Source organism: Blennius ocellaris (assembly GCF_963422515.1).
Source record: "Blennius ocellaris genome assembly, chromosome: 11".
NCBI lineage: Eukaryota > Metazoa > Chordata > Actinopteri > Blenniiformes > Blenniidae > Blennius > Blennius ocellaris.
The window spans coordinates 9,189,794-9,209,218 of NC_137660.1; the positions used below are offsets into that span (position 1 = coordinate 9,189,794).

General features: G+C 43.3%; 1 protein-coding gene across 1 annotated transcript in view; it reads left to right on the forward strand.

The window, feature by feature from the left end:
- The first annotated feature begins 5,927 nt into the window (after positions 1-5,927).
- peak1 (pseudopodium-enriched atypical kinase 1) overlaps positions 5,928-19,425 on the forward strand; it is a 109,251-nt gene continuing 95,753 nt past the window's right edge. Inside the window, exon 1 of the mRNA XM_080505346.1 lies at positions 5,928-6,067. The gene's annotated coding sequence lies outside the window, so the exon portion shown is untranslated. The remainder of the gene's footprint in view (positions 6,068-19,425) is intronic.

Sequence of the window (19,425 nt, forward strand, 5' to 3'; positions counted from 1 at the left end):
AAATATCCACCAATCCATATTTTTTGGTGCCACTTGCCACGTTTTAGCTCATTTAGAGAACATTTTCTGGTTCTGCTTGGGTAACTATGACACAAAATATCATAGTTGGGTATTTTGTCCCTGAGATATGTCTGGAGGGGCTTCAATGAAAATCAACTCGTCTTACACAAGATACCGGATCTATACCTGAGTATCTGCTCTGTTTGAGTAACTGAGCCAAGAGTCTCCAAAACAATTAACCCAACTTCAAGAGCTTCTGGATGCACAATAAGGCACACACATCCTTCTATAGAGGCACTGCCTCCCTTGTTAGAGTTGTTTACCTTTTAACTTCTGGGATCATCTTTTACGTGTGGACTGCTCGGTGTGCACAGTAAACCCCAAAGCTCATTTATATAATGAGCTTAACTCCAGCCTTTTTTGCTTTGATGTTGCCCCAAAGCTGTAAAATAGCACAAGCTAAAAGGAAACGCTATAAATAGAGAAGAGTAACAGCTCATACCTTGTTTCCTCATTGTGAGTGGAGTTCAAGTTTAGATGTTTACCGTTCGGTTTGAAGCGCCCCATTGGCCTCCTATGATAAATCTATTTTAGAACATGACTAAATCGTCGGAACGGAGGCACAGCGTGGCCCCGGTCCAGTGCCCCCACAACGCCCCTCCTCTTGCCCTCTGCTCGTCACCAGGCCGTCACCCCCCAGGCTTTATGCTTTAACAAAGAAACACCTTCTTCCTCATCAGTGGGGTCGCGTCTGTGCCGTTGGCCGGCTTCCTGCCCGGCGGGCAGCAGGTGGAGTCGAGGAGAGAGGAGCCAGCTCCTGTGCCAGCAGAGAGCCACAGATCCTGGACCAGGGGAGGGAGGGGGTGACTCAGAGGAGAGGGGATGAGTCAGGCGTCATGTGCTGAATTGGCACTTTAACGATCTCCGTGTCCTCAATAGTTTTTGTTGCTGCAATGCTGTGCACTATTCCAGTAAAATCCTGTGACCTTCTGCCAGTCAGGCAGCTCTTTTGACATTTATGAAGATAAACTGGTGTCATTTGTGACGACATGCTGATTTCTGAATATTTTTAAAGATTTTACTGAATTCAGACACTCGCTGCAAACAGGACAGTTTATTTGCCTCAAGCAAAAATGATGGGAGGTCTACAGTTTCAGCAGTGATGCTGGCTCTTCAGCTTAGGTGAGGATGTTGCTTGTCATTAGTTTAGGGACGTACCAGTATAGAATCTATCATTGTATTGCCATGGAGACGTCGGCTACGGCAACGAAAAAGAAAGTCAAAGTAACCTTTTGTTTGCTTTCTTCTTTCATGAAAGATCCGATCCGTGGACATTCGTATGGACAGACGAAGTTGGATTGCCATCCCGGGTGATTCTCAGCTATAAAACTACCAAGTCCCAGGAGAATGTGGACAGGCACCCAAAATGTGACAAAAGTCTTCTGTTCGCATTTAAGGACATTATTGTGTAAGAGTGTTAGATCGGGATCAACCAGTATTTCATTTCAGATGTTTTTAATGTTGGCCCAGTTTACAGTAATCTAGATATAAAACTCCCTCTCACATATTGTGCCTGGTGAAATTGACATTTTTAATGGAGTTTGGTCGCTGTGGTTAAAATGAGAAGAGTATAGGAGACGTCATGGTGATGATGGCGGACAAAGAGTTTGCCCCCCCCCCCCATGTACTGCATGAGGTGCATTGAACTGGACCTCACAGCACTCTACCTCCAATAATCCAAGGTTTTTTGTTGAGCCATAATGGAGGGAAATTACTTTTTTTTCTGTCACTGAGCACAGTCATCTATCATTGAAGTTCTGTTCAGATGATTTGAAATGAAGCATGATGTCTGATGTAAAAGTTTCTCCTTTAAAGGTCTCGGAGAACAAAGAATTCAATGGGTTTTTGGTTTTTTTGCTTGCTTTTCCTAACAGCATAATTACTGTTGGATGCTTCTCTCACATTGAGCACCTCACCCATATTCTTGTGGTAAATAAAAGTCTTAATAATAATAATGATATAACCCAACTTGGATTTCGATTTTTTTTCTGATCTACTTGAGACGAGGTGTGTGCTCATCCGGGTGAGCGATCTAAAGTAAGTAAGGAAGTACGAGTGGTTCTGTCTGCAGGACTGTGTCAAAAGTACCGTTCTGCATGCACAACAACATTTTGAGGTGAAAACGACACATTTTGTTGCTTTTTCAGTGTCCGTCACCATGATGACAATGGTGTTTGGAGCCACTGAAAACACAACTTTTTGGAAATGGCTCCCGAGGTGGAACTTTATGAAAACTCTCTGCTCTGTGTAGATGAGGGAAAATGCTGCTATAGTTCGTCTGATGAACAATAACAACCATGTTCGCCTCCAGAATGTCATGACTCCCAGTCCACATCCGAATGTCACCTCGCCATTATTAACGTTTATAGCCTATTGTTCTCTGCAATGTGGTTTCATTACCAAAACAAACAACGGCACCTACTAGTGGCCATTCTGGGTAAAACAGACATAGCTTTCAAAACGTTGTTGTGTAAACAGGGACCTATGCTTTATTCCTACTGACACCACAAAATGTACATGTGGCCTCAGGATGATTCTGATGTAAAGACTTCAAGCGGAACGACTCGCACAATTAAACAATAATATCTATTATTAACTCTACTTGGAAAATTAAACAAGTTGATTTCTGTCAAACACATAAACCTTTTCTTTTACCTGAAACAGTAACAGCCCACTTTTGTTTTTGTTTTTTTTTGCAACAAAACTCCTTAATGTTGCATTTGACTGTCTGCCTCAGTGACTGTGACTGTGACTGTACTGCAGGTTCATGCACAGTGTGATGCTGCACTGAGATCCAGCAGATGTTTATCACTGCGGAGAGTGAGCAGAATCCACATCCTACTTATTCATCCTCTTCATCCCTGATGTAACATCGACCCCCGCAAACAGTCTCCTTTTTGTCATGTCGTGCGATGCTTCTGCTACAGTTAGCTTTTTAAATTAGGAGGTTTTTATCGGTGCAGGGAATCATTCTTCATAGTTTCTCTTCGAGTATAACACCCACCTCCACATAACTCAAAGAGTCCCAGAAACAAGCAAACTATCCAACCACAAAGAAAAAGAAGAACATTATTAAGCAATGGTGATGTAGAGAGGTAAATATTCCCTTTTATTCTCAATCAAGTGCATATTGATTAAAAAACCAAACTCTGGCGGCAGCCTCCACTGGCGTGTGAATGGAAATAACAATGTAAAGAGCTTTGGGACTGCAAAAAAAAAAAAGTCTCAGTGTCTTTTCCTGCAAAGTGATGAAATGAAATTGTTCTTGATTTGGTTTGCGTTCAACCCTGTTTGATGTGAACCAGAGTTCACTTCACGGAACTTCTCGGAAAGTTTTCCCACTCCATTTCTTCCATTTTCCAACTTTGTGAGTCTTGCGTCTTCTGATTCGTCCGGTTAGCTTTGTTTGTTTACTACCCAGAATGAACCGGAGTTCACTTCTTTGGTCCAGGTCAGAGTTCCGGGGAGCGTTCACACGTACCAAACAAAGCAGACTTCCCCAGAAAGTCCCTGAAGTGAACTCCAGTCCGGATCAAACATGGCTGCTGTGAACGTGGCCTCTTTGACCAAACGTAGGGGCAAATGGCACGAAAGAAAGTGCATAAAATGCAATCTGTTGATAATCACAGTCAAAGGAATGAGTACGTAATGGTGTATTTAGGTTTGTCTGTGCTGTGTGTGCCATTTACTTGTATTTATATTCTTTAAAAAAAAAAAATCAGTAATTCAGCACTTTTTTTCAACCACTGTGCTCAAATTTAAAACTCAACTATTCGCTGTTAAATCATACAAACGGCAAAGTATGTGATGAAAGCATCCGCCCTGGTTTTGTGTTTACTCAGTTGGACAAAGAAGAGGATGACTCGCCAAGCTTGGTGAAAATAATAAAGAAAAGGAAAATGAGAGTCATCCTTCCTCTTCCTCTCCAACTCCCCCCCCCCCCCCCCCCCCACCCTCCCGATCCCTTGGAAAATCTTTGGCCTCTGTGCCCGGGACCTGGGCAACGATGAGGAGGAAACAATGAATGGAATGTATTTCGAAAAAGAAAAAAAAAAAAGACTTTAGTCATCCCCCCCATATCAACCTCTGGCTCAGCTCCTCCTCCTCCTCTACAAAGTGTGCTGCCTTCAGGTTCCTCCCATGAACTCTCAGGTTGAAAATGTCAAAGGAATTCCCATCATTGAATAAAGAATCCAAAGAATTCCATAGAGCTGGACGTTTTACACAACTGTCACTTTTTGATTCAGGACAAGGAATCACACTTTTCTTATAACAACGCTCAATTGAGGGGTAATTGGTGGAATAAATTCATTTTATAGATACATCTCCACTTATTTCCAACTGGACCTGAATGCAGCTTTAGGAGGAGGAGGAGGAGGAGGAGGAGGAGGAGGAGGGGATTCCCCTCTTTTTTTCCCCAGAGATTATTATCCCTCATGAGAAACATCATGCCAAGGAAAGACTGGGATGACTGCACTCAACACTTTTCAATAACCATTACAGCTTTGTGCCACACATCTCTGAAAGAAATGTAAAAGTAAGATCAAAGCATTTCATCACTTATAGTTAAATAGGATTTGTAAATAGGCAAAAATTGACTGGATTTAAAAAAAATAGCTTTCACAATTCTCTTGAGTCACTCTAATCCCTAAAAAATATCCTTTTTTTAGTGATTATGTATTTTTTTTCTGACCATTTATTTGTTAGTTTTAAAGAATCAACCGTTCTTTCGTCAATCATATATGGTTACTTGCTCAATAAGTGATCAAAAGTATTTATTATATTTAAAATCCCACTTTCAGTGTAAATGTTCACTTGTTATTGTCATCTTTAAACTTCTGCTCTAATAAATGAATGAATTGCATTTATGATATAGTCTATCCACAAGCTGTGAGGAAAGTGTCGTTTAATAATTTTACTCTCGACTTTTATGCTTTTCAACATTATTCTTCCCCTAAAATTAAGAAAAAATATATAGACATATGTTGGGAAATGGCAGCCCCCTGACCCCTGCTACCCCCCCACCCCCCCACTTTGAAAACCACTTTATTTCACTTGCATAAAGCTAGAATAGGTGGATATGGAAGAAGAATGACAGAATAAATAGATAATACAAGAATGATCCAGAAAACCAAAGCAGGATAAAATTATAAAATAGCGACATGGTTAAAATTAGCAAAGACAAGCTGGTTATAGAATGTCATTTAACTTTGACAATGACGAGATAAATATCGAATTTTATTTGTGCCAATGATTTTAACTCTCAGGCATCTTCTATCTATCTATCTATCTATCTAATTATCTATCTATCTATCTATCTATCTATCTATCTATCTATCTATCTATCTATCTATCTATCAAATGGCATGTTATGTTTGTGAATAAAATGTTAAAATCATTATGATTTCAGGCACTGGACAAAAAAACGCTGAGAAATTAGCCCTAAGTGCTAAAATACACATGTATTTCTTGGTTCTAAAGCTTATCCTTGACTCTGTCTTTATATCCTGTATCTATCATGTATAATGTATAAAGTAAACAAATACAAACAATTGTTGAAGTAGATACAACAGTCGTCAACAACCTTGTTATAAAAGGTTGTAATTTCATTTATTCGTCAAGACCGGAGAGAAACACATCCCATCTTAAGGTTTTACAAGTTTTAGTGATGAATATTCTACGATGTACTGCTTTTTTCCGTCCTACGGTTCTTTTGGTCCCCCCCCCCCCGTCCGCCCCCCTTGTAAATTGCGCACTCCCGCCGCCCCGTGGCCAGCCCAGTATCCCGGTGCGCGCGCTCCCGCGGCAGCCTGCTGGAAAAAAGGAGCCACGCAGTGGAGAGAGAGAAAATCACCGGCGGCGGCCGACGTCTCGCCTCGCTCCCGCTTCACCCAGGACTTCCACCGTCTTCCTGCCCGGGACGACCCTGTCGACAGCGGGATTTTTCGTCACGGCTGCCGGGGGACGAGCGCTAAGCACCGAGCGGGAGGCAGAAGGCGTCCGGAAGGTGAGTAAAAGTTAGCGGAGGGTTTTTTTTTTTCTTTCTTTCCGCCCCCCCTTCCAGAAAATTGAAAGTGTCTCAGCCACAAGTCTCGTCAGTTTCCTTCGGGTGAAGTTCCAGTTCGTCCCGCAGTATGGAGGAGGGAGAAGAAAAGGAACGGGGGGCGGCGGGGCGGGTGTTTGTGTGTGTGTGTGGGGGGGCGTATAATTTAACGAGTGTTGTTGTTTGCGGTAAACGTGACATTTGCGCGGAGCTCCGCTCCGGGTTGCGAGGAGAAGTTTGCTCGCTGTCCCGGGGCCACTGATCACCGGAACGCCGCGACGTGCGCGTGCAGCTGCCGCTGTCAGAGCTCCGGAGCGCCCGGGCTCAACAACCCCCCCCCCCCCCCCCCCCCCCATTGAAAGTTAGTCAACACGGCTGGATCTGAAGCAGAGGGTCCGGGGGGGGGGGGGGTCCTGTGGTCCATCACCTCGTCAAATCTGGGTGGAACGTGATCGGGAGGGAAACAACTTTTCACTTTTTATGTCTAAAAATCCGATCCAACAAAGGGGATCAATAACAATAACAACAACAATAACAATAAACACAGTAATCCTCTCTGACAAACTCTCCCACACACACTATGAAAAACAAAAAACAAATCTGTAAAGCGTTGAAGGAAGGTAAAGATGACACCAGAATACTAAAATACAGAAAATAAAAGGCACTGTCAGTAACTAATAAGTAATCATTTTGGCCCTTTTCTGTGTGATATAGGATGTTTTTTTATTCAGTGTCATAAGATATTCTGTAATTGTTGCATTTAAAAAAAAATCCTTTCAAGATCAAATAATTGTAATTGTGCAATAATATATAAATAAAGCTACAATTCTTAGAAATAACTTTTTTGTGTGCGCATTGGCTTAAAAAAATGGGACAGTGGATGAGATCGTCATCATATTCATTTATAGAAGATACATATTCAACAACATTCAATTATGGTTGCCTACTTTTACAATTTTATAACATTATTGACCAGTTTCAATGTTACTGGCTTTATTACATTTAGAATGTCCAAAACTGTTACGTTATTGGCCAATATTATTTGTTCCTCCAGGTCCTAAAGTGGAAGTGAATCAAATGAATACATTGGTAACATGTTGGTAATAAATACACAGGTTAAAGACATTACATTTCAAAAGCAAGTGATATAAAAACAAATGCACAACTTATTTCTAACGTGTGATAGACGGGTATGTAAGTACTCAATACAAATACTCATTATTACCATATACTACTGTGAAAGCCTGAGCAATTTTCAGTAAACCGTCTGCATGCATTCATGCAGGGAAACAGTAAATGATGCATATGGAAGAATAAGTTGCAATAAAGAAGAATGATTCTCTAATTAAAACATTTCTATTGAGAGCCCTAATTATTACATAACTGGTGAACATGGGGCCTCAGAAAGCTTAGCTAACAGCGAACGCTGCATGTGGGAACTGTAGGTGCACATGATGGATAAAGAAGAGGCAGGAAAATGTGAAAGCACAAAGACTTGAACATCACCACCTCGTTTTTATACCTTGCAAATCCCAATGTTATTGTAATACTCCACAGTATCGAGTGTTAACTTGATATCGGTAGATTTTGTCACCAATTAGAAAGTGTTATTAGATCACAACAGGATTCCTGCGGAATTTCTTTGTCGTCATCCAGCTCTTTCTCCTTAATCAATAATGTAGTGGATTATCATCAGCACATTATTGTTAGCAGCTCTTATTGGCTTTGAAGTGAAACTGAAAGGAACATTTCTGCTGATAGGACATTTTCTAACAATTATGTCTGGATGCGTGACGCTTGATCACGAGAGCTGAGTCAATCTGCATCTGCCAGTGGCTCCTCACGTTTCCACTCAACATGATAATGTGTGAGTTCCACTACAGGGGATGATTTATAATCCAAAATCAAACAATTACTTTAGCCTCTTTACTCATCTATATACTCGTCACACTCGAACTTTTTCATCCGGTTCACCAATGTGCCACACATTAATACCAGAACTGTCAAAAACACATCAACATTGAAGAACTGCCAGATATTAAATGTTTTTCTTGGGGAGCATACTCATACTTCAGCCTGTAAATCTCAATAAATCCAATCAACCTCGTCATAAAAGGCTTAACTGGGGGTCACGCAAAGCAGGCAGTGAGCATTTGAAGTATATTTTGATTGCGCATCCTGACTTAACTTTGAGCCTCAGAGTCCGTCCCGCATCTCACCGTTTGAGTTTTAAAGCAGGGGTGTCAAAGTCATTTCAGTTGAGGGGCCACATCCACCCTAATCTGACCTCTGGGGGCCCAACAAGCCAAACGTAACATATTAAACTGCAGATATGGACAAATGCAAAGTCTTTCCTTCTTTTGATCCTTTTGTAACTGCAAGAATTTGCCAGTCTATTCTGAAATATACATATTGAAATTAATCAGATACAATTATAGTTGCAAAAAAAAAACACACAAAAAAAACCCCTCAGTCACCTGTATCTGGATATCATATTTTTATTCAGGATTAAAACAATTTGTCATCATCTGGAACAATTTTTTGAGTTTACATGTCTAAAGTATCATTTCACATAAATTGGACACCTTTATTGTGAAAGGTGTTGTGTTACGTGACCCCCCACAGATGCATTCATTAATTCTGACCAAGGGCGGTTTTTAATGTTATTGTTGACAATCTAGTGTTTTTAGATCAGCCTCTGTCAGTTTTCATATTTATACTTAAAAAAAAAAATTAAAAAAAATAACATGGCGGGCCGGATTAGATCCTGTGGCGGGCCATTTCTGGCCCCCGGGCCGCATGTTTGACACCCCTGGTTTAAAGGCTGGGAATCCCCCCACCCCCACCCCCTCCACCTTGAACCTGTGGTTCCCCGTGTGAACAGATGACCTGCATCGTCCCCCATGACAAACCGTTTTTTTTCGTTTGTTTTCTTTTTATCAGCGGTGCACGTCCGTTACATAAACGAGCTGCTCCACATCCTACCCTGAGTTGTGGACGCAGCCTCCATGCGGGTGAATCAGAAAGCTGAAGTTGCAGCACACGGTGCCGGAAGTCTTTGCACGCGCACGTCGCAATACTCTGTTTAATGAGCTCCACCTTGTGCACGCATGTGGTCCTTGTTGTCGCCCGCTCCTTCCTCCTGTTGTGACGACCGCTCGCAAGTTGACAGTGTCAACTGAGCCCAGCGCCTGACATTGTTACTTCTTCACCTACTTAAAGCAGACCGGCGGGGGGGGGGGGGGGGGGGGGGGGGGGGGGGGCAAGGCGGATTTGCAGAGATTTCAGATCCCTGATAAACGCCCTGCGGATGTGCATCCACCCAGAAGTCTGCGGGGCAAATATTAGTTGGATTGTTTCCTGGATTTCCGAGCTGCGGGGACATACCTGGCATTCTTTCAGGAGAGCAGCAGGAAGACCCTTGATTCCCAGCGTGAGGGACTGACGGAGAGAAAGGCTTGACGGTTGGAGCGAACGAGCTGAAATGACATTTGCCCTTCCCTGGTGGCCGTCAAAAGCATTTCAATGGCCCGTCGCCTTTTGTGTTTGCTGCAGGTGATCAGCAGCGGTGTTGATCTGCACCCTTTTTAAAGGGATGACACAAATGCCACATATTTTACCTTCTCCATGCCAGTGACCTCCTGTTGGGAATGTCATGGATAACGCACTCGCCCTCAGCAATGCCATGAAGCCGCGGTGCTCAGAATACGTTGCTGGGTAATCTGTGTGGAAACTTGTTTGTGTTTGCTGGAAACATCAGTGAACCAGAAATGTACCTGATGTAGTTTCTGAGTCGGTGTTGGTGGCGGATGTCGATGCAAACCAAAGTCCGGTCTTTGAATTAAAGGCGCATGATGCATTGGAACATGTGCAACCAAGTGGCATAGTTCATTTAATAATGTTGCAAGAAGTAATGATTCACTCCTTTAGGTCCAACACGCACACATTCCAGGACACGGAAATGGCCGAGGTTTACACAAACTGTGGGGATTTTTCTGGGAACTCATTTTCTCTGTTGGATAATATAAGAAAAAAAACAAAAGATCCTGTTTATATTCAACATTTTACAAGAATTTTAGAGCTCAAGCTGTGGGTGATGTGCTGGCAATAAGTGTTTAAACATTATTTCTGTGGGTCACGGCAGGAACAAATACACTCACATTTTTGAACTGTGATGCAAAACATGACACTGATGCAGAAAATACAGGCGTGTAAATAAGTGATTTCTTCACCAGACAGAACGTATGTGTGCCTAAACCCTGAGAGAGAGATCTGTGGAGAAGGTGTCACATGACCAGCTGACCCTTGACCCCCCCCCCACTCCCCTTTCTCCAAGCCTGGGATCAAGTGAGGTGACAGGTGTGGCCTGAGGGTCATTAACACTCACTCACGTGTTTTGATTTGGGTTTTTATTTGCTCACAAATGTGTGAGGGAAGTCAGGATTTCAGTAAAAAAAAAAAAGAGAAAAAATTGGCATTTTGAGTTTGCCCATTGGTCATGTGATCACATAGTTACCCCTGAAACGACCCACTGCAGATTTCCCGAAGGTCAGCGGAGCCCGATAAAGTGCAGCAGGGGCTGGGAGCCATCTGCAAAAAGTTCAGCCCTCCTTGCAATCAAGGCAGAGCCGGAGCCCAGCTATGCTTTGTTTTGAGAACTGCAGCCTTGATATAATTTGTGTTGGCAGCTTCAGGTCGCGGCTTACACCGAGTACATTATGCAGCGATCAGGCAACAACATTGCACCTACCAAAAAAAAAAAGTCAGGGTAATGTCATGTGAGTCATGCAGGTGGGAAGACGTCAGGACAAATTAAAGTGAACCGCAGGGCAGCGGGAATCATCCACATGTAGTGTGAAAGCCTTTCAGTCCCGGCGACAAATACCCGGAGCACTATTATTGGTCTCAAATTAAATTCCCTGACGACGGTAGTGGTTCTACTGACCGAGAAGGGTCACCGCACTGCCAAAACCAGCAATCTGACCACAAAAGCCACGACAGCAGAGAATTGGCGGCAGGCAGTTGTAGTTATAAGAGGCTTCAGTCGTAAAGCCAGCCAGAAAAGCAGATGACATGTCGCCAAGTGCTCTTTTTTTGCAAAATGGGGATCCTGTATTTCATAGTGTTTTTGTGGAATTTAATTTCAAAAGTTTCTGATTGAAAACAGCCAGTCTGTCAGCAACTTTTCATTTGTGTGGTGTCTTTTGTATTTGTGTTGTGGTTTTTGGTATCATGGTGACCCATGACAAAGCACACACAGATAAAGCCACGGGCACTTCCAGTTGTGTTTGAAACACACAACAGTCGACGATGAAGGAGCAGATCGGAGCAGCGTTCAGATCTCGTATCAAGCCAGAGGGGTCCTGCTCCTGTCGGGGTTTGTTTCCGGGGATTATTTCTCCACTCAGCAGTTGAACAGTTTTTGCTCAACTTGGAAAAAAAGTTTATTCGCAAGTCAATGATTGAGACATCATTCAGGAAAAATTGCACGTGTTTGTTTATCCTGATAATTACTGCATTCGTTTTGTTTTCCATGTGGCTAATCCATTTATTTTGTCTTCAAAGTATTTGTTTGACTGTACGGCGAACGTTGACTTTGCAAATACTTGCGATTATCTGGGAAACTCAAGGCTAAGCCTCTGCTGATAAGCTGCTTGCGAGACCTTGGAAATGTGAGTCTAATGAGCTGTTAGTGCAGGAGAGGTGATTATTTAGCAATAGCACGTCGTTAAAGACAATGAAGCTATTAATAACAGCGCTTTGCGAGTGAAAATCAGACCTACTGTGATTCCAATATGAAGAAACAAATGTGTGGCAGGAGCAGCCAGAAACGGTTTGACCTCCCGTTACGTCAATAACCTTCTGTGTTGCAGTTGCTTGGCTGTGCAATGCAGATGAGGACCCCGAGCAGAGGTGGCGACTCTTAATGACGGGATGTCGCTTCTGACTCCCTGTCAAACTTTGTCCTTTCACCAAAGCGTGTGATTTAACAGTGTGTCTGCTGCTCGCGGGGCAGGCAGAGTTCAGCCGTTCGGCACATCCCGGACGCATTTAATGGGCTCAAGCTGCTCAACCCGGTGATTTAATGATGTCAGATTTTCTCTCCCGCGAACACGATCGTGGGAGTGAGATAGTCGACTCCCGGCCTCGCCGTCGTCCTGTGGGGTCTAAAAAGCAAAAGCGGAACCGGGGCTCAACGGTGACGTATAAGGCGTCGTCATGGTTGACGTCCTCCAGACCTATTACCTGTATGTCTGCCTATAAAACAAAAAAAAGCAGCATGAAGACTTGCTTCAAAGCGGATTAAAGTGGGCCCTGGCCGAGATGACATTAGCGGCTGCTTTTGGTTGACAGTGGAAGGTGAATTGTTGGCGCGCCTCTGAGTCAGACTGGGTTTAAACGTTCAACCTGCTACCAAGTCAGACGGCTTCATGTAGAGTGATATTAAAACTGTTAACAGTCGGTTGATTTATTTTACCCAGGCCTCTCTTGAATGTATTAATTATTCGAGCCTCGAAAAAGTAGTTTTTGCACAAGGCCATTCACACGCAGCACCACCAGCCCGGCCTCCAGTGGACTCTCTGACCCTGAAACTAGAGGCTGCAGTTGAAGACTCCTGCAGGGGTCCGTTCCAGCTGCGAAGCGTTCCAGTCCTCAAAGTTTCTGTTATGTTTTCGACTCCCAGGTAAGAACACGGGTTGCCGTCTCTTGGTACCCCATGTGCTCATTACTACAGCAAATCTGACGAGGCTGGAATTTTGTCTGGACTACTGACAAATGATTCGCTTTGCTCAATATTTATAGATTCCCGACTGCAAAGACCAAAGTTATTACATTTACAAATCTTCCATTATTAGATTTAATGCTGTTTTTGAATCAGCAATTTGCTAATTGACTGTTTTCGTACGTTTCATACTTGCCTGTAGAGACAACTTTATTACAGCCTCATATAAAATCAACAATAATGAGAGTATTACATAATATTAAAGGAAACAAACCTCTGGTATCAGAATAGTATCCGTATCGGCAGATATCCAAATTCAGGTATCGGGATCGGATCGTAAGTGAAAAAACGTGGATCGGTTTATCCCTGGCAGGGAGGCAAGGCAGCAGGGAGTGCGTCTCTTTAATGAAAACAAAGGCCCATTAGGTGACCTACTTGTTGCTGCTGTTAATTTGATCCCTCCTGCAGGCGAGAAGGTCGGTACTCTTATCTTGGTGTTCAATGCTCTACAAGGTGCAAAGCAGAAGTCCATTGTGGACTTCGCCCTGTTAAGTGACTTCATTGCTCCCTGAGCTAAACTGAGCGGCGAAAGTCTGCTTAATGATTATTGGTCTTATTAACTTCACTATTGGCTCCTCATTGGAGTCATCGGCACATCTTTGTGTACGGAAAACTAGACCACGAGGAGCGCCAATGAATGCTTAATAGGGCCTGGATGGGAATGATAATACATGATAATTCACTTTATGCCACCATGTTAGTCATTTTCCTACTTGGGTCCTGAGTTGCTGGAACCGGAAGGTCTTGGATGTCGACTGTGTGCATTGTGACGGAGAGATGGTTGACGGCCAATGTGCGGTCAGTTGGCATGTGCGAGCCAGCAGGTCTGTGGTATGACTAATGTACATCTGAAAGACTGTACATTTAGCTGAACCTCCACAATAACAGATCCATCTGCATTTCTGTACTGGAGGCCTTCAAGTACAGGGTCAGATATAGAACACTCACATTTTGGAAAAATGCTCTCAAAGCAGTAAACTGTGGCAGACAAAATGAGCCTTTATGAAAAAAAAAGTATGGTTCTTGCAGGGATTTTGAGTCATCTGACAATATACTGAGGAAAAACCTGAGTGGTTTAGTGAGGAATGCAACTTTGTGAGCAACCAGCAACGGCGAGGCCAAATCATCCTCCTACAGAACACTGACTAATGCTTTAATAACAAAATTCTTAACACACCCAATCGAGTTAATAATTTATCCAAGCTGTAGTCACAATCGTGGCACTTGCAAGATGTCTGATGCCAAATGTATCTAACCGGGCTCTTATGCCAACGCTTTCGCACATTTGTTCATGTTTAATCTTAAACCTCCAAGAACAACAGGCAGAAAATGTGGCTTCATCTGTTGCAACATATTGGGGTAATTTAGGATACTGTTTTCTGGAGATTGTTTAGTGATTTCAGATATTACCTGAAAGAGTTTTCTTGTTTTTCCAAGTCAAGCTTATAATACCTTCTTCAGTCTGTGAAGGAACTCAACTAAAAACCCGAAGCTGTAGAATTCGTAGTGGGGGATCAAAATCCACAGATGATTATGGATTTACAAATGGATGTACACGATGCCCTGAGTTATAAATGAATCCTATGTCACCTTTCACTTTGGTAAAACTTTCCCAGTCTTGTTTGCGTTGGAGAGAAGACGCCAGACGGGCATTGTGTTTTTAGTGTTACTCCACCTGCGTGGAACAGATTACAGCATCCTGCTCTTTGTCCACTTGACTGTAAATGAGCCAAAACTAACTGGTAAAGTAGTTTATTATAAGGATAGAAATAACACAAGGTGTGCAAGAGTTTGCTTTCTTTTCTTTCTTTCTTTTTTTTTTGGAGCCCATTTCGACCTTGTTTACATCACAATGATTGATTGGAAAAATAATTTTAGTCTTTTTTTTTTTTTTTTCTTCCAAAAACTTTCCTTTCAAACGCTGCTCTTTGCATGCCAGGCCACAACTTTTTGCTGTGTTTTTGTAATACAACCTCCCACGCATATACACTTAGAGCAGTGCAATATAAACATTCAGGCTTTATTTGTTTGTTGTACAGGCTCCCTGGGGCTCTGGTGTATGTAAAATAAAAAGTGTCTCTGCACGTTATTGAAGTGATAATGTAGTAATCTTTGTTAGAGAAATGTTGGTAAATCGTAAAGAGAGAGCAGCACAAACACTCATGCATGTGAAAAGAAAACTGCAACTGCAGTTTTCAAAACTCCGAACGCGGAACCGAACATCCGAAACGCAACAAAAGTTCACTGTTTTTACTTTAAAACATTGTCATGTAAGCAGGCTGCTAAGAAATACACACCATCGAACAAAATGAGGGGCCTCACAATATAGGAAACTGGGATATTCCCCAGGTCTGCTGTTTTTTTTGGGTTTTTTTTGTTGACATGTACAAATCTAATCTTGGCAGTATCATTGCAGGAAAGCCTTCGGGCCCCTTGAGGGGATCCGGCCCGAGGGAACCACTGATTTGAATGAACTAGAAAACCTTTTTACAGACTTTTAGTCCATAAGAAATGAGGAAACTGAACAATTATGGCAAATGCTTATACCTGCCAAGGATCATGTCTTTGCTAGTTTCGCACAAACACGGTGACACTTTTACCCAATCCAGCAAACGTTTCTCTGATGACAATTGTCCCTGCATAGCTCTGATTGCCCGTGGGAGAGTTGCTCTTCAAAGGAACTGCGGCACATTGCTGTCTTCGTGCAACTGAAAGCAATCGCATGACTGCAGAGCAAGAATCTCCGCTTCAATTAAATGATGATCATTACCATTCGATATAATTAAGACTCGTCAATTTGATGGTATGTTGTACAGACATACAAACACATTAGGGGTTTCTACACTGTACGCATCGGGGAGCACGCAGTTTCAGACTGAATCATCACAGTGTGCTAATGTGTAAGCACACTTCACTTTTTTAGTAGGATTAGGCTTTTATTGCTTTAGGATTCTAAGTAATTTCATTTCAAAACAAACGCACTTTAAAGAGTTGTTCTTTTGTGTTGTTCAAGCTGTTTGGATATTGCTCTGCGTGTGTCAAATGTGTTGCGTGAGAAGCTTTCACCAACACTTTCAGTACATTTTAAGGCACTGTGTCTGATTTTTCAGTTTGACATCCACAGCTGGAATCAATAGCTGTCACTTTTTTTTTTTTTTGCCAGCCTGATTGAAATCTTTTCCATGAACGAATGAAGAAAGTGGTCAGATTGATGTTCTGGTTTGTATTGACCCAAGATTAAAATCCGATTGAGTCACTGGATTAATCCCATGATGCTTTGCTCTGTGATGTCGCACCTCCAGCCATACCCAGAAGTCTTGAAGGTGGATTTGTTGGCTCAATTAAACGAGCTGGTGACATTTCATTTAATTTATTTTTAAACACCAGCGAAACATTATTTCACCTTGGAATCTGAGCAGGAACGTGTGTTTTGAGGGCAGCGATGCCATGTGCTCACAATATGTAACAGAATAATTTAAAGCTAACTGGAGAGAGAGACGACTTCATGTCGAGCCCTCGTATTGTGTGTCTAAAGAAGTTACAGAACGCAGTTGGTTGCATGTGAATTTGTTTTAAAAACCGGTTGTCCGTCAGTCCATCATGGAGCTCATAGCTATGGACATATCTGCCCATGAATGTGCACAGTTCACATTGCAGAGGAAGCGTTGTGTCGTCACATGCACTCGAGGCCACCCAGCACGTGTGCACACCTGCACATGCACGCATATCCGACTCTGTCATCATGCATTTCTGGGACAACAGTGCTCTTCAGTGCAGGCGTTTGATCTTGGAGAGAGTTGTCACCGGCTCGGTCTCGTGGCTAACGCTGCAGGGGGTTCACCAGCTGATACTGTGACTTTTACATCAGACTAATGTTGCAGAGTTACTAAACCTCTCCTGACAAAGCTTCCACCCCCGCCCCCCTCATCTCCCTTGTTGTTGTAAACCTTTTCATGGGCTGTCTCATCTTAACCGCCTCTGTGCTGAATTGAAGTCCATATATGGAAGGATAATCTCTTGGAAGATCGATCCACGGTGATGCATTTGCACAAGTATTTGTTTGAGTTAGGAAAAGGGCTCAGCGCGCGCTGCTGCATCCATGCCAGAACGACCGTGGTCCAGCTGAAATGCGTTCAGGGCACTTTGCACCAAGTTGTAACTTCAACAATTCTCCCAGACACACTCTCACCGCGCATCTTTAAAGTAAGCCGCGGCATGTTGTGGTGAAATCTCTCTCCCACATACCTGGCTGCTGTAGAGCTTGTTTACAGTGGCGTGCCTGCTATCGCAGATCATTTCGATGTGCCAGTTCTGTGTTGTACCCATATTTTACGTACTGTTTAACTGTTGCGGGTGGGCAACGTCAGTCTGCACTATGCTTCCTGCTATTTGAGGCTCCATATTGAAGAATTTCCTCGTTGCGTGGATGTTTCCGATAACGTCTGCTCTCATAAATTGTTGATGAGATATGTGGAATCCGGGGTGCGGCACCGCTCTGTAACTCCAGGCCTAATAATGGCTCTTCCTTACTTCACAAGTGTATTAAACCCTACTTTACTCTCATGTTCTGAATTCTTAATTAGGTCGAGCAACTCACTTTTCTTCCATACAAATGTGAGACTCTGCTTTGGGTTTCGTTACTCATACAGTGACACCCCTTGTCGTTTTTTAATAGGAGCTTCTAATCTCATCATAATTTAGTGGCGACCAGGGATGACTTTCATGCCTGAGTGGCTTTGGTTGCTTTCAACTGTAGCTGATTTGAGCAAGTGGCATGTCCTCCAGCTAATTAAAGTTTTATCACTGTTTTACACAGCGTAAACCAGCAAGAAAAAAAAATGATCAAGGCTTCATGCTTTGATGACAGGACAGTGTTGGCTGGGAACTCATTGAGAATAATAGTGATTTATTTGGATGAGGAAGCTAACCCTGTAATAGTGCAGGCACGTTCTGTTGATGAGAGCTTCTCATGCCTTTAGACTCAAGACAGTGGAGGAAGATGGATTCAGCAGTAGTCTGCTAAAGGAACCGGATTTATAACGCTGTAATTAAAGTAGAACATTACCTCTGTTTAACCTGCTGAAAATCTTCTTTGTGGTTTGGCTGCTTCCCTCTGCGTAGTGACAGTGGAGGTAATCTGAGCGCAACTGAAACACATTGCTCAGGGTGATATGCCAGCCAAGTTAAGGTCACAAGATAGTTTCGCCAACTTGTCGGTTGCCACTGTCCCTTTGTTTGACTTGCTGAATGTTTGCCAACGATGTTTGGAGATCTTTTACATGGCTTAAATTCTTGTCTTGATACCATTCGTGCTCAGCGGAGCACCAATCAGGACCACCTTCCCTGACCTGCAGGACACTTGCAACAAACCATGCAGGTTAAAGGCCAGGAAGAATCTGAGTGAGCCCCCCCCCCAGCCACAGACTGTTCTCTCTATCTGTCGTCAGGGAGGCGTTACCGCTGCCCCAAGACAAATTCAGAGAGAATGAGAAGGACGCTCTTCCGTCAGGTTGCCCGACCGCTGCGCTTGAAACAATAAACTCAACAATCCGCCATGTATATACTGTATACCTCTTGCACAATGCGCCACTTTGATTCATTGGTGTGCCTTCATTTTCAGTGTTATTTTTCTAATCCTATTATTAAAGTTGTTGTTTCAGTGTGGGACAAGTACATAAAACATCTCATGGCACATTATACTGTGTTTGTGATGAATAAAGGACTTGACATTGTCATAAAATGAAAACACTAGAAATCAGCTGACTCTGTTAACGGTACAGGCAGGCTTTGATCACTTGACTAATTTGGTTATGATTTTCCCATAATGAAAGAAATGGATGTTTACAGTACGTTTACTAGGACCGACGGCAGCGTCTTGCTACGTAGCTACAGATTCACCAGCCAAGCGAACAATCGTCCTTTGCAGTATTTGCCACTTGGCATTCCAGGTTGGTTAAGACATTACGCAACATCCGCGGCCAAAATGCCCGCCGGCGTTCACCACCTCCCCGCTTGTAAACAAACATCCGCCGCCTGACCTTGCCTGACACAGCGAGCCTCTTTTCCACAAATAATCCTTTTGGTGCCGCTCAAATTAAATTTGCAGACTCACTTCATTTTCAAGTCGCCCAGCTGAGTGAGGGAACAGCTCACATTACCTGCCACCGGCTCGCAGGCCCCGCTCTCACTCTCTGTCACAGTGCGCACAGCCCCCCCCCCCCATCACGCTGTGAACTCATTAGCGGTGATAGTTTGCGCGGTGTCTCTGCAGCGCGCTTGTTGTTTGGAGCGTGACATCATCTGCAGCTCAGGACGATGGAAATGGCACGAAAACAAACTCTCTTCGTATGAGATCCCACACGTGTGGTCAATACCAGAGCTATATCAGGATCGACCGGTCGGCGGGGCCGTTCGTGGCTAAACGTCCGTTAAGGGACGGGACGAGCGTGACGCGGTCGTCTGAGAATGGTGTGAAGGAGCGTGCGCAGCGCAGTGAGGAACGAAGAAATGACAGCTCTTAATCGGAGGAGACAAGCCA